The sequence below is a fragment of the Balearica regulorum genome, chromosome 5 (assembly GCF_011004875.1).
Source record: "Balearica regulorum gibbericeps isolate bBalReg1 chromosome 5, bBalReg1.pri, whole genome shotgun sequence".
NCBI lineage: Eukaryota > Metazoa > Chordata > Aves > Gruiformes > Gruidae > Balearica > Balearica regulorum.
The window spans coordinates 70,266,930-70,279,417 of NC_046188.1; the positions used below are offsets into that span (position 1 = coordinate 70,266,930).

General features: G+C 45.7%; 1 protein-coding gene across 10 annotated transcripts in view; it reads left to right on the plus strand.

The window, feature by feature from the left end:
• PAK6 (p21 (RAC1) activated kinase 6) overlaps positions 1 to 12,488 on the plus strand; it is a 39,487-nt gene that overhangs the window by 7,168 nt on the left and 19,831 nt on the right. For 3 of the 10 annotated variants that reach the window (XR_012835880.1, XM_075755636.1, XM_075755628.1), the window contains exons 2-4: positions 5,009 to 5,334; positions 5,644 to 5,842; positions 6,499 to 6,563. The exons of 1 other annotated variant lie outside the window; for it this stretch is intronic. The gene's annotated coding sequence lies outside the window, so the exon portion shown is untranslated. Of the gene's footprint in view, positions 1 to 5,008; positions 5,335 to 5,643; positions 5,843 to 6,498; positions 6,582 to 11,661; positions 11,820 to 12,488 lie in introns of those variants that run through there. 6 more of the 10 variants (XM_075755629.1, XM_075755630.1, XM_075755633.1 and 3 more) reach the window with 6 other exon arrangements.

The following is a 12,488-nucleotide window of genomic DNA, read 5'->3' on the forward strand; positions in this document are numbered from 1 at the left end:
TGTACCAGCACAACTAGGGGAAATGAGCTGCAGTATAAACGTATGAACAAGTGGCGTGCAGCAGTGCCGAACAGTGAGAGGAAAGCAAATGCTCCATCCAGCCTCAGCAACCAAAGGGGGTTGAGATGCATTTTGGATATTCATCCCCATTGCAATGGTCAACCCTTCCCCTCTTCTCTACCTCGGATTCCATTCAAACGCTTGCTCTCTGCCTCTACCAGCCTTCCCCCAAAACAAGGTACCCACACACCACCGCACTACAAAGCCCCCTTGCTGTAGGGGACTGCTGCTGAGAGGGTGAGCATGCCACCCATTCCCGGCAGAGGATTAACAGTGCAGCTCTGGGAGACGGGCTGCACGCGTTCAGCTGCTTAAGGCTGCGTTGTCGGTGAGGGCAGTTGTTCCCTGCCTCCGCAGGCAGCCAGCGCGACGGGAGCCTCCTGTGCTGCACAGAGCCACGTGGCTGGATTTTGACAAGCATAAGCTCTAACCCTCAAATTATTCTAGGCTCTTGAGAGTTGGGTTTGAACGTACCCAGTGGTGGAGAGGGACTAATAACAGCAAATGGGGTTAGATTTTTGCTACTGTTATTTTAGCCACTAGAAATTCTCTGAATTCTGGTTAATACTTTTGCAGTAGCTGACTGACCTAGTTATTCTGAGCAGAAGCTGTAGTCTGTATTCCTCTTATGTCAGCCAGGGATTTCAATCTGCATTTCTATAGCATCTTTAAGGAGCGCGGCATGCTTGAAAAAACAACAGATTAAGCCGCTTCTGTTCTGTGGGAGTTAAGCATTGTCACAGGCATTTTCCCAGTGTGCAAAATGACTTTCCCAAGGTGACCTGGCAAATCTGTGGAAAAGGTAGGCTGCACTGACTTTCTGCTGCAGTGCTGCCATTGCAGGACTGATTGTCCTGACTTTTGTGGGAAGCAGCAGATAGACCTTTTGTAGAAGGTGGCACAGACTTGTCTGGTGGAGCATGACGTTAGTTCTATTTAACCTAATAAGTCTGTGAATTTTTGCAAGTGGAAGATCTGGAAGGAGTGCGAGATGGCTGTGATCCAAGCTGTATTGATATTATCTGCAGGGAATGTCTACCAAGCCACAGGAATTTAACCAGTAGCAAAATAGCGTGTGCTGTGTTCAGGTGATCCTCTTGAGCTTTAGTTTCAACCTCTCATCAGAGTGGTAGTTAAAATTTTTAAAGAGAGTCTGCTGTTTTCGTACTCTCTTTAAGCTTAATCTGCTTTCTTGGCTATGTTCTCAGCTCTCGCTGCTCCAGCCTAGTGTTTGCAGTCTGGCAGAATCTGTAGGTCCCTGTGCTGCTTCCTTGCTGGCTATGCTTTGCTCCGCTGTTGGAGCTGCCCAGCTCAGGAGAGCCTGGCTGTGATTATGCCCTGGTGCCAATGAGAGCCTGAAGCAGCACAAACTTTCTTCTTTCTTGTGACCCAGCGTGCGCTGTATTTGGCAGCGTGCACATGGTGAAGAGGGACTCCAAGCACCACGCTGCCAGATTTGAGTACAGGGATGTGTCCCAATGTATAACAGCACGCAGTGCTCCAGCAAAGGTGATGAACTTGCTAAGCCAACCTCCAGTTCTTCAGATCTGGTGCATTTGATTTTTGATTTGAATTGAGCCAAAAAGATGGAAACTGGAATAGATTGTAAACCTCGGTGACACTTCCAAGCACACTGAACAAGCCCATGCAATGGGAGGGCAGATGAGGCTTTGTCCTGCTGGCATCTCCAGGACCCTACCTTTATAATGTCAGCAATGCATAGGAAGCAGGAGGACAGCCCTAACCTTAGAGCAAGCAATCCAAGTAGTGCTCTCTTGAAATTTTCTGCCCATCTCTGAATGCAATAGCCTTGGGGAAAGGTAGCTAAACTGTAAGCACTTATTTAAAGCGAAACTGCCTCTGGATTGCTCCCTCCTTATCTCCAGTCCTGGCTAATGTCATGTGTTGATTATGAGACTTGCAGACTTGATTCCTATCTTGCGCTTCCTCCCACCAGTTGATGCTGATGCTTTGTGAATTTGCAACACACCCTTTCTCCTAGTGACCCCTTTGTCCCAATTGTTGGCATATTTTTTCACTTCCCTGGCCAGCTTACTCTGGATTTCGAGAGCCATGAAAGAGAAGAGGGACCACGCTTCTTTGATGGAAGTGCATTTGTGCCTCCTAGCAAATCTCAGAGCTCAGAGGAGCCCTGCTAGAAGGTCTGGCTCTGAACCACAGCCTAGCTCCGTGGGTGGGATTGTCTTAGTTCTTACTGGGATTTCCTGAATGCATCAGATTTACTGTGCCTTGGTATTAGCCTTCTCCTGGAAGCTTTGTTGAAGCAGGATAAATTTTTCTCAACAGCTTGCCCAGTTCCCACAAGCTCCAAACAGGTGGCCAAGTACGTTTCTTCTGACTGAGGTAGAAGAAAACCATCATATATGGTAGAGTTGGCCTCAGTGTCTCTAACTTTTTTTCTTTTTTTTTAGATTAGAAATGTCAAGTCTTGCCTGTTGGCATAGTAAAATGTTGAAAAGGGTTTTTTTTTTCTCACAAAATTTTGCTCCAATAGAGATAAAAATGGACTGACATTGAATCTATTGCAGCAACAGTGCAAGACATGAGGTGCTGGTGCTTTCCTGACGCAGTGACGTGGATGGGCAGGGTGAGGAAAGAGGAGAGATCAGCAGTTTTGATCTGAAATTTGCTACGCTTTGTGTCTGGGAAGGGGACATGGAGTGTGGAATGGCCTTTGCTGGGTAGATAAACCAGGCAGGCTGTGATGCAAGCATTTAGTCAGTGTACCCTGCAGAACTTCTTGCTTGGCACTTACGGCTGCCGTAGCTAAGCCAGACAGGACCTGAATGAGCAACATCGAGTATAGCAGCCGTAGGAGGAGTGGGGTGTGTATGCGTGTGTTTATATAAATGTGTGAGTATAATTATTTATATTATCTTGTGCAATTCTCTAGGTAAGAAGGGAGCAGTGGGCAGGGAAGGAGCAGTGAAATGTTTAATAAAGGGACAATTGCTAAAGGGGAAAATTAGAGATGCATCGCTTCTACTGGGAAATATTTCTTCAAAGTGTGAAGGACTGCTGGGACTAAACTTGTGAATAGAAAGACTGGAAAGTGTCCTAATTTTTCATTAAGATTGTAGGCAGCAGAGGTTCACACCAACTCAAAGCTGCCTTGGTTTCATCTAAGCTTGTGTCTTGACAAGTAAAATCAGGCTCTTCCATTTATAAAGAACTTGCATCTTGTTCTAGAAGACTGCCTTAGCATGTAAGCCATGAAATATAATACTTATGCAAATCTGAAGCCAGTTCCAAGCCTGGGTGACTCCTTGTAGAATATAAATGACATTTCTTTGTGACGCTCCCAAAGCGATCATTGTGTAGACGACTCCTCACTGACTGGCACATCAGCAAAGCACAGATGCAACAGATGACAATGATGGTTTGCTCTCACTGTCGCGTTTCCTCCACACCTAGGAGGATTATGCTGTTTCCTCATCTCTGATCCTCCACAGTGCTCCTTCTGCCTCGCACATTCCGGTCTTTTGGAGAAAGGATGCTGTCCCCCTCTCTCAATTGTAGTTTGTTTACTACTATTAACATGAACTTTCCTTTTTTTTGATTACATCTGTGTATGGTACCTGTCCCGTAGGAGGAGACAAGCTAATCCCCAGACAGCAAGGAACCCGGCTAACTTTATTTCCTATACCCTAGGGACGCTGCTGTGAGGTAACAGGCAGGAAACCTCGGTCTCTTTGGCAGGCTCTGGCAGGCAAGGACCTGCAGTGTAATGTAGAAGTGGTGACTGTCCTTTCAGGAAGCAGCCTTCCACAACTTCCCTAGCAGCTCTGGAAATGAGGATTATGAACCTCAGACCGTGAGCTACAATGCCAGGGTTTCCTGTACGTTCTTGATATGAACCCCAGTTCTGTTTCTTCTCCATAATATTACCGTAGATCTTGTGCGTTCCAACTAGATCGGTGACTCAGGTTGTTGTACAAAGACACTGCAGCCTGGTTAGGCAGGATGAATAGGTAGGAAGGAAAATGGGAACGGGGGTACATGGTACTGGGCTGGCTCACTTCTGCTGGAGAAGCCACTCCCAGCAGAAATGATGACAGCCTAATGATGTTTTGTAGCATGTCATTCCTTTATTTATTTTAAGGGTGGTTCAACAAAACCAACATTAAAAAAAATTAAAAAATAATGGGGGTAGATTTTTAAGGCTTTTATCTCTGCTCTTTGGACCTAAAACTATCTTAGGGTTAAGCCAGCATTGTTAGTGGTTCGGAAAGGCCAAGAATCCTCTTTATTTGCAGTGGAGGAAGAGCAGCTGATGGGTTTGCTGACATGAACTTTGACCTCTCCCAGGCTGTAATCCCCGAAGCGTCCTCCAGTGATGCTCCTTTCCACCTACACCCACCCATCACCGCTGAGCAGTGGTGGGGCTGGCATCCTGCTGAACACACGTCACTTGTGGAAATGGCTGTTTCCAGGAGTCGGTAAACCCTGAGGCATGACACAGGCAGTGCAACAGGATTATAGGGTGCTACTAGACTTCAGACCTCGCAGCACTGACTCACACTGAGCGACAGGGGAAAAGTAAAAGCGCCAGGTCATGTGTTGCTCATCTGCAATGCAAATAAATTAGTGAATTCTTCTATAGCCAGCCATATAGCAAGCAATCAAAGCTTTCCTGCCGGGAATGACAAGGAATTGGTGGCAGGTCCTGAAATCTGCAGCCAGGCGACATAGGTGGAGATGTTGGGATTCGTTAGAAACTGCAGCAGCTCTAGGCCCCGAGGCTGTGGAGCTGAGAGAGAGAAGAGCTAACGAGCAAGTCGGAGCTTTAATAGGTCAGCAGTGAAGTGGGGGGTAAAAAGGGTGGAGGAGAATGGGAGATTATCTCTCCAAGGTTCTCGCCTGAGATCCAGCAAACGTCAGTGCCCAGGTGTGAGACCGAGCTCTTTCTCTCTCTCATCCCCTCTAGGGACCAAAAGGAGGAGACGGTGAGGAGAAGGCAGGATTATCCCAAGGGCTCTGCTGTCGGTGTGTGTCATTTTCCTTGGAACCAGAATCTGAGGCTTCTCCACGCTGAGTGCTTCTGTGTCCCATCTACTACCACACCCTGAAATCAAACTCAGCAGCTTCGGTGAACCAGGCACTGTACAAACATGTCAGACTTGCCTCCACCCCTTTTTCTTCTCCCGCTTTCTCCTGCCGTCTTTCTCTCTCAAGTTTATCGGCGTGTCAGCGGATTCCAGTGGCAGAGCGTTCCCACCTTACTTCTGGTTACGGAGCAATGAGGAGTCAGGGGTAAGCTCCCTCCCGCAGATTTGGGGATCAACATTGGCTGGCTTGCTTTAAAGCAATAACAGCACCGTCCTAATGGCCGCTGTTTTGTGCAATTTGTTTCCTCTGTTTACAGAGGACTAGGTTTGTCAGTTTAAACTAATGTCTTCACTCCCCAGTGGCCGTGCTGCTACGGCTTAACCCCTTCCCTTCGGAGCTAAGCCTTGCCACTGCCAAGAATTAGTGTAACGATCACACGTGTGTTGGCAGTGCCAGCCTAGGGCAAAGTGAGAGGGGAATGGTTTGGGGGGTCATATAATTCTTTCTCTCAAGGGATGGTTCTGGAAGGGAAGAAAAACCGGGAGCTGGATTCCTTTGGGAAGGAGTTTACTTCATCTTTACTCCTATAGCCCAGCAACACCATCCTCCAATCGGCTTTGCTGCATGACAGTGGGAGAGTTTCCCTCCAGACCCTTCTTTCTCCTCTCACTTGGAATTGTCCTCTACCGGCATTGTTGCAGCAGGACTGCCAGTAAGATCTTGTGTTTTTTGCTTTCCAGTGTCTTTTAGGTGAGCCAGCGTATGGGTCTGCGGTGTCTGGGGTCTCACGGTTTAGCCTATTGACACTCAAGATGATGGGGAATGTGGAGAGGAAAATGCGTTGTTGAATCTTGCAGGGTGATGCTCTTAAAACATCGGGGTGAAGAAGGGGTTAAAAATTACTCTGGATGATGCTTGAGAAAGCAGACAGCATGTCAGGAACATGCATGCTCATTGCCTTTATGTGAGACATAGCAATATCTCCTCTGAAGCCTCTCGCATCTGCAAGGACCCTCACCGTACCCTATGAAGAGGTCTGGCTGACTCACCAGTGACACCCCTTGTGCCTGTATTCCCGACCTGCTGGCTGCTCTGCTAGCCAAGATCCTTTCAGCACACCTACTGAAACTACGTTGTAGTACTTGTGTGTGTATGGGTGCGTGAGTGGATTTTGGCTATCTGAAAGCTTGTTTAAGCTACAGTCTTAAGCTATCTCTTGTTTAAGCTACAATCTACAAGTCTATTGGGCATTTGTACTTAATTGTTTTTGTCAGGTGGTAACCAACGTATACGGCCAGGTATTTACAACTACAGAAGAGAGTCCTGTCCATTAATGTTTGCTGATGCATTTGCTTTCTTCTTTGCCAGGACATTAATGCCTTAATGTATTTGGGGACAAAGTACTGAAAAAACAGAAGAGAAGTTTGTGGCTGGTGAGCGCGAGCTCTCAGGTGAGGCTGGGGGATGTATGTAGAGTAAGAGGTATTTGCTGAGTCTTCCTCTGCTTTTCTGAGTTGTCTGCTTGGGTAAAACCTGGGTCATCTGAGCCCCTACACAGCTGCTGAGGACAGAAATGCTGCTGCATGGTGCTCTCTCAAGCCCTGTCCCTCTGAAACGTCTCATTCTTGACCATGTGATGAAGCTGTATATTGATTTTAATATTCTGTACTGCCTTGGTATGTACATCCTGTATGCTAAGTGTGAGCAAATGGTTTATGTATCTATCTAGTAGCAAAGCTGATCAAATAGTGGAAAGAGCTATCAGTAAATAGTTTGCTGGATCAGTAACTGTGCTTCCAGATGGCCAGCCTGTTCCACGTGCAGGGGTTGTTTCTGTCCAGATAGGTGTGGGTATGTGTGTACCTGGAAAGAATATCCTGGGTCCTGCTGCTGAGGCTTGTGGAAGTGAGAAACGTAACTCTTGCTGGGTCACAAAATGGTTTTCATTCCCAAGGAGAAGCATTATGAAAGTTTGGCTGTCCTGCCTCCAATCAGAAAAAAGAGCACTTTTACACCTACTTCTCTATTGTGTTCAGGGAAATTCACAAGCAGAGAAGAGAGCTAAATATTTTGTGCAAATTGCTTAAAACAGCTTGGACTAGCCTACTCCAACTGCAAGTAAAAACTCAGCTGGATTCTGAGTTCCACATTGCAGATCATGTTTTCTTGAGGGTACGAACAGAGGTACTGTGCTGACGTTTCATCACGTTCAGAGCTGCACATCAGCTCTGTACACGTACAGGACATGGGCTCTGAAGTTAGCAAGAGCAGCTGAAGGCTCGTCAGTGCGTTGTGCTGCACAGCACCGATAGCTGGAGAGAGTGCAGCAAACTTTCTGATCTTGCCAAGGGAGGCTCTGGACTAGGGGACCAGTTTTCTTGTCTGTTGTACTAATCCTGCTCCTGCACCAGTCTCACTGGCTTCTAAGTTAGAATTGTATAGACTCAATGTGATGGAGTACAGAATCAGGACTTCACTGATACAGGTCTTGTTTTTAAGGAACTTCTCAGTATGGTTTCTAAAGTTGCAGGAGAATTACCATGTGACTTGAGGGCCACTGCACTGAGATTTGGTCATTAGTGATGTTGTTGTTGTTTTAACACTGATCTTCTGTTTGTCTGGTGTAGGGGTGTAATGTGAATGTAGGGTGATGATAGGCTAAAAGTTCAAATCTGTCTCCCTCAAAAAAATTCTCAGGAAATTACATTCACCCTAGGGCTGAGCCATTTTAACTTGTAGTGTTAGTAATTAGATTATTTTGTAATTAATTGACAGAGCGTAGCTGTAGACAATAACAGTTATTTATCTTCTGTTACAAGTATACCTCAGGTTTTAATGTATGGAGTGCTGTGAACATTCATACTCATGGCACGTGTTTTTCCTTTCTGAACAGAGCAGAACAACTGATGCTCCCTAGGAGAAGACTTGCCTGTTATGATTTAAATTTCCGTATCGGTGTTGGCAGCAGTGAGCAGGAAGGCACTGAGAGTCAGCCAGGTTGTGGGGTTTAAGCTAGTCCATCTCCTCCATGTTTTGGGACACGCTGCTTAGGCTGCAGTTTTCCCATCAGTTATCCCGTGGGGATAACACAAGTGAGCTGCCTTGCAGGCAGTTGACAGCAATTAAATATCTGTGTATCTCACTTTGGGAGAACATGATGATCATAAATAGGGACTGAGATTTAGTGTTGTTTGGAAGGAAGTTTAACTCTTGCATCTTTATACTGGGAGTGGCCTGGGGAATCACTGTAGTGTCTCTGCCAGCCCTTTGCTGTGCTGCTGCAGTGAGGAGTGTGATCCAGGATGTGTGTGATCGCCAGGGCGTCTGCTGGGACAGGTCTGCTTGCAAGCAATGCGCCACGCTTACCGAGCGTGCGACTCCTGCTTGGCTTCTGCCTTGTGCTTTCTCAAACTAAAGTCTGTATCGTGCGTGTTTGCGGCGCAGAGCTGCAGCTTCCCTCTCGTAACCCAATGTGCCGGAGACGGCTGGATCTGCGATCGGTGATGTAGCAGAGAGGAGCACCGTGAGGCTGCAGTGCTCAGCCAGCCGCAGGATGTGGCACCTGGCATTGCGAGTGCTGTTGGAAGCCACGTGTTGCCCAGACGCAGCCGAGTGCCGTGGCTCCTCCGTGCGAGGAGGACACGTGACCTGGTGTGCCAGATGTGGCCCCTTGCACTTGTCCCGATGTAACCTCCCAGCTGATATGTAAGATGTTGCTGTTCATGCTAATTTTTGGAGGCAGAACCTTAAATATTCATATTCTAATCTCAGTAGTATTTTTATGCTCATTTTGAACGGATCTGTCGCACAATTCAGTGAAGAGTGAAACCCCATATCCCACCTGATCTTGAAGCTCTTTGGTATTCTGGATTAAGAGCAAAACACACCCACTTGTTTTTGCTCTGATGCATCTCTTGGGCCAAAATAATCTCAATAACCCCATTTGAAACAATGCAGTTACTCTTTGGATGTGGAACAGTGAAGCGTGCATGTGTAAGATGGCAAAGAGATGCAGTGCTGTATGGTTTTGTATGTCCAGAACAGGACACAGCCCCATCAGGTGTTTAAAAGGTGGGCAAAAAAGGTCACAGTTGCTATAGTGGCTTATGTCTTAGCCTTACGACTCGCAGCATGCATCTCACAGGCTTGGGGTGAGGGGGATGCGATGAATTGCAGGCTTCTCTTGGTGCTGCAGTGGTATTTGCTAGCTGTAACCCTCTCACAAGCCAAATACAGATGGGAAAGGCTAATCTTATAATGAAGGCATTGGATTGCAGTTGAGGTTTGGGTGTGATTTCTGTCTGTGCAGCTGGTTTCTGTCATGGTGTCTAGACCTATGTGCTGGTGTCAAGATCAGACGTGGTCAGAGCATGTCTTGGCTCCCACCGGTGCTGTGCACCGACGTTTTTTCTCCATGGAGGCCAGGGTGTGTTGGGCCTGGATCTGGCCTTGATATGAAGTTAAAAAGCAGCCAGGAGACATACCTTGAAGCTCTTGTAGGTTTGCTAATCTAGACATAGCTGTGAAGAAACTGAGCTAGTAATTTTTTTTTTTTTTTTTTTTTGTCTGGTCTGCAAATGAGGATAATAATTCCTTTTCCTTACCTTTCGTCTGTTTAGATGAAACCTCTGGAGGGTGCGGCCTGACTTCAGAGACTGGCACGATGGCACAGTGACTTTAGCTGGGATTTCTAGGGGACTGTAAATCAGGGAAAATTTTATTATTTGTCAAGGGAAAAAGCTCATTAGCATTTGGGACATGCCTGTACTGGTTTCAGAAAGTTCAAGAGGTCTTGTCTTTGCAAGTGCTTTTATATGCCTCAGAATGAATTTGGTCTAGTATAGCTAAAACACACCTAAAAGTATGTCACTGAGCGGCGTCCAAAACAAGCTTGGCAAATAGGCGTTCACTGTGTTTCAGGTTTTAGTCCTAATTTATGGGCAAGGAAATGGAGCAGGGGAGAAAAAGGTAGCACCACTGCCTTTAGACACCAGGGCAAAACCACGTCAAGCAGTTGTGTTCTTTTTCTAATTTGTCAAAAATAAACCCACCAATATAATAAATATGTCTCTCCCTAAGCTTATTTCTAATGTAATATTAATCTGTGCGCTCATGTGTATGTTTGGGCAGGATTTAGAGCATTACATTGGTTTGCTGTGCTGCTAGTTCGCTCCAACACATAGCTTTGCTATTGGGGGCGGGTGGGGGAGACAGCGGAGTGGAAGGAAAGGACTTGAAATAGGGAAAGTGATAGTGCAGCAGGCAAACATGCACTCTTCCTTCAGAGGAAAAAAAGTACCTAAAACTATTTCTAAAACTAGAATTGCAGACTAATGTGGAAGGTGTCATCACGACAAGGCTTTGTGCTCTTGGATCCCATTTCAGATTTCAGACCATTTTGCTTTTCTTTCCCCCTTTCACTCACCCTTTGTTGTCATTTCTTGCTGTGTGAAGTTACATTTAAATTTGTAAGCTCCTCAGGGAAGTAACCCGTCATTTTTCTTTGTCTGCAAAATGTTATGAACATTTGTGGCTTGTTATAAATAACAATCATGTCAGAAACCTCAGGAGGGCAAACATGAGGATTTTAGAAGGTATGGAATACAGTGAAATGCCATGCGTGCGTATTCACATATGAACAGATGCATATATGCGTACAATGTGCATTGATAATGGCCTGTTTAACTTGCAGTGCATTTGCAATGTATTACATGACAGTGACCTGTATAGCAGAGTATGGAAATGTGTTTTTCCTTTTAATGGGTGGGCTCTCTGAGATCTTCTTAATCTTCCTACTCCAAACTCAATCTGCATACTGCAGTTGCTCAGGTCCTGTAGGAAGAGTTCTCCTCTTCCTCCTCCTCTGCTCTTGTAGCTGGCCGGAGTAGTTGGCGTATCAGCCGAGGGAGCACTTAAAAATCATGGGAATTGCTTTCTTCAGCCCAGGGACCAAGCGTTATCTCTTGTCCGGGCGGGAGGAATGTAGCAAGCCGTGTCCAGGTCTGCGATAGCGGTGCAATAAGCGCTGATGAGGGAGTTTGGTTGCTGCAGTGAGGAGGGGGAGGGAAAGCTTATTTTTAACTGGAAACTATACAAGTCAGACGGAAGTAGCTCTCTGCTGTCTTGCTATCATCAAGCGTATGTGTGAGTGAGCATATGAACATAGCTAAGTACAGCGCATATGTACTAATGGAGTGTGTGACTGCATGTGTATAGGGTGGAGGCAAGTCCGATTAGACGACAGTGCACGCTAGCTGCTTTGTCTGAGTGTTAGGACTCGTGTGCTGTAACCAGCAATTCCCGATAACATTTATCTACTACTTTTCTTCAGTGGGGTTGATTCTTTTCTGCGCCCTGCTCCTCGGGCTGCCCGTCTCCCAGCCATTCCTCTTTCGCTTCCTAACTCTCATCCCCTGTCTCTCTTCCATCCTTAATCTTCCCACCCCTTCCTCCCATCTGAGCCTGACCCTTCTCTCTTCTCGCCCCTCCTTCCCAGCCGATCCCTCCCCCTGCTCTGGATCTGCTGGCTGTGGGATTTTTTTCTCATGCTCACTGGCAGATGTGACAGCTTTTGGAACTGTATCATCTAGGAACAGCTATATCTGGAGTTGAAAAATCTAACGTGGTTTCCCAGGCAGCAGGAATGGATCGCTGAGAGAATTTCAATCTCCGACTGCTTTTGTCTTGTGGTAGTGACTTTTATTATTTATGTTTGTGACATTTCTTACAGTACAGTTGTCAGCAGTGAATGAAAGACTAAAGTCTAGCAGATTATTATAAAATCAGTGTCACAGTATTTGTATTATTATATTAAAGGAATGCTGTCTACGTTTAAATACAGGTTTGGCTTGATTTACAAAATCTTATATGCATAAAATATTCTTATGAATTTCTTATTGAATTAGAAAAGACCTGTTTTATGTTTTTTATTTAAACATTCTTTAGCTGGGTATTGGAAATACAAATAAATAGCTCTTGCATGAAAACCACAAAGTGAAAGGAGACTGGTTAAATACAGACCTTCTCAATGAAATGCAAAACCTACACAGTTTATTACAATCTATTGGATTTCAAATAACTATTTTTAGTGTATGAATTTAATTTGATCTTAATGCAGTGTACCTTTAAACCACCTGTCTGATACGGCAATGTCTTTATAATCAAAGATTGATGCTGACCATATAAAGCAAATGTCATTGGATAGCCAGGGTTGTACTGTATTTGGAGTCGGTTACAGTTTGGTTTTAAGATGTCTCTTGTAAACCGATAAGGTAGATGCAGGCCATGTCAGGTAGTCACCCTAACATTGACCATGAACTTAGTAGATGCTTCTTTCTGGGTTTAGGAAGCATGCTTTT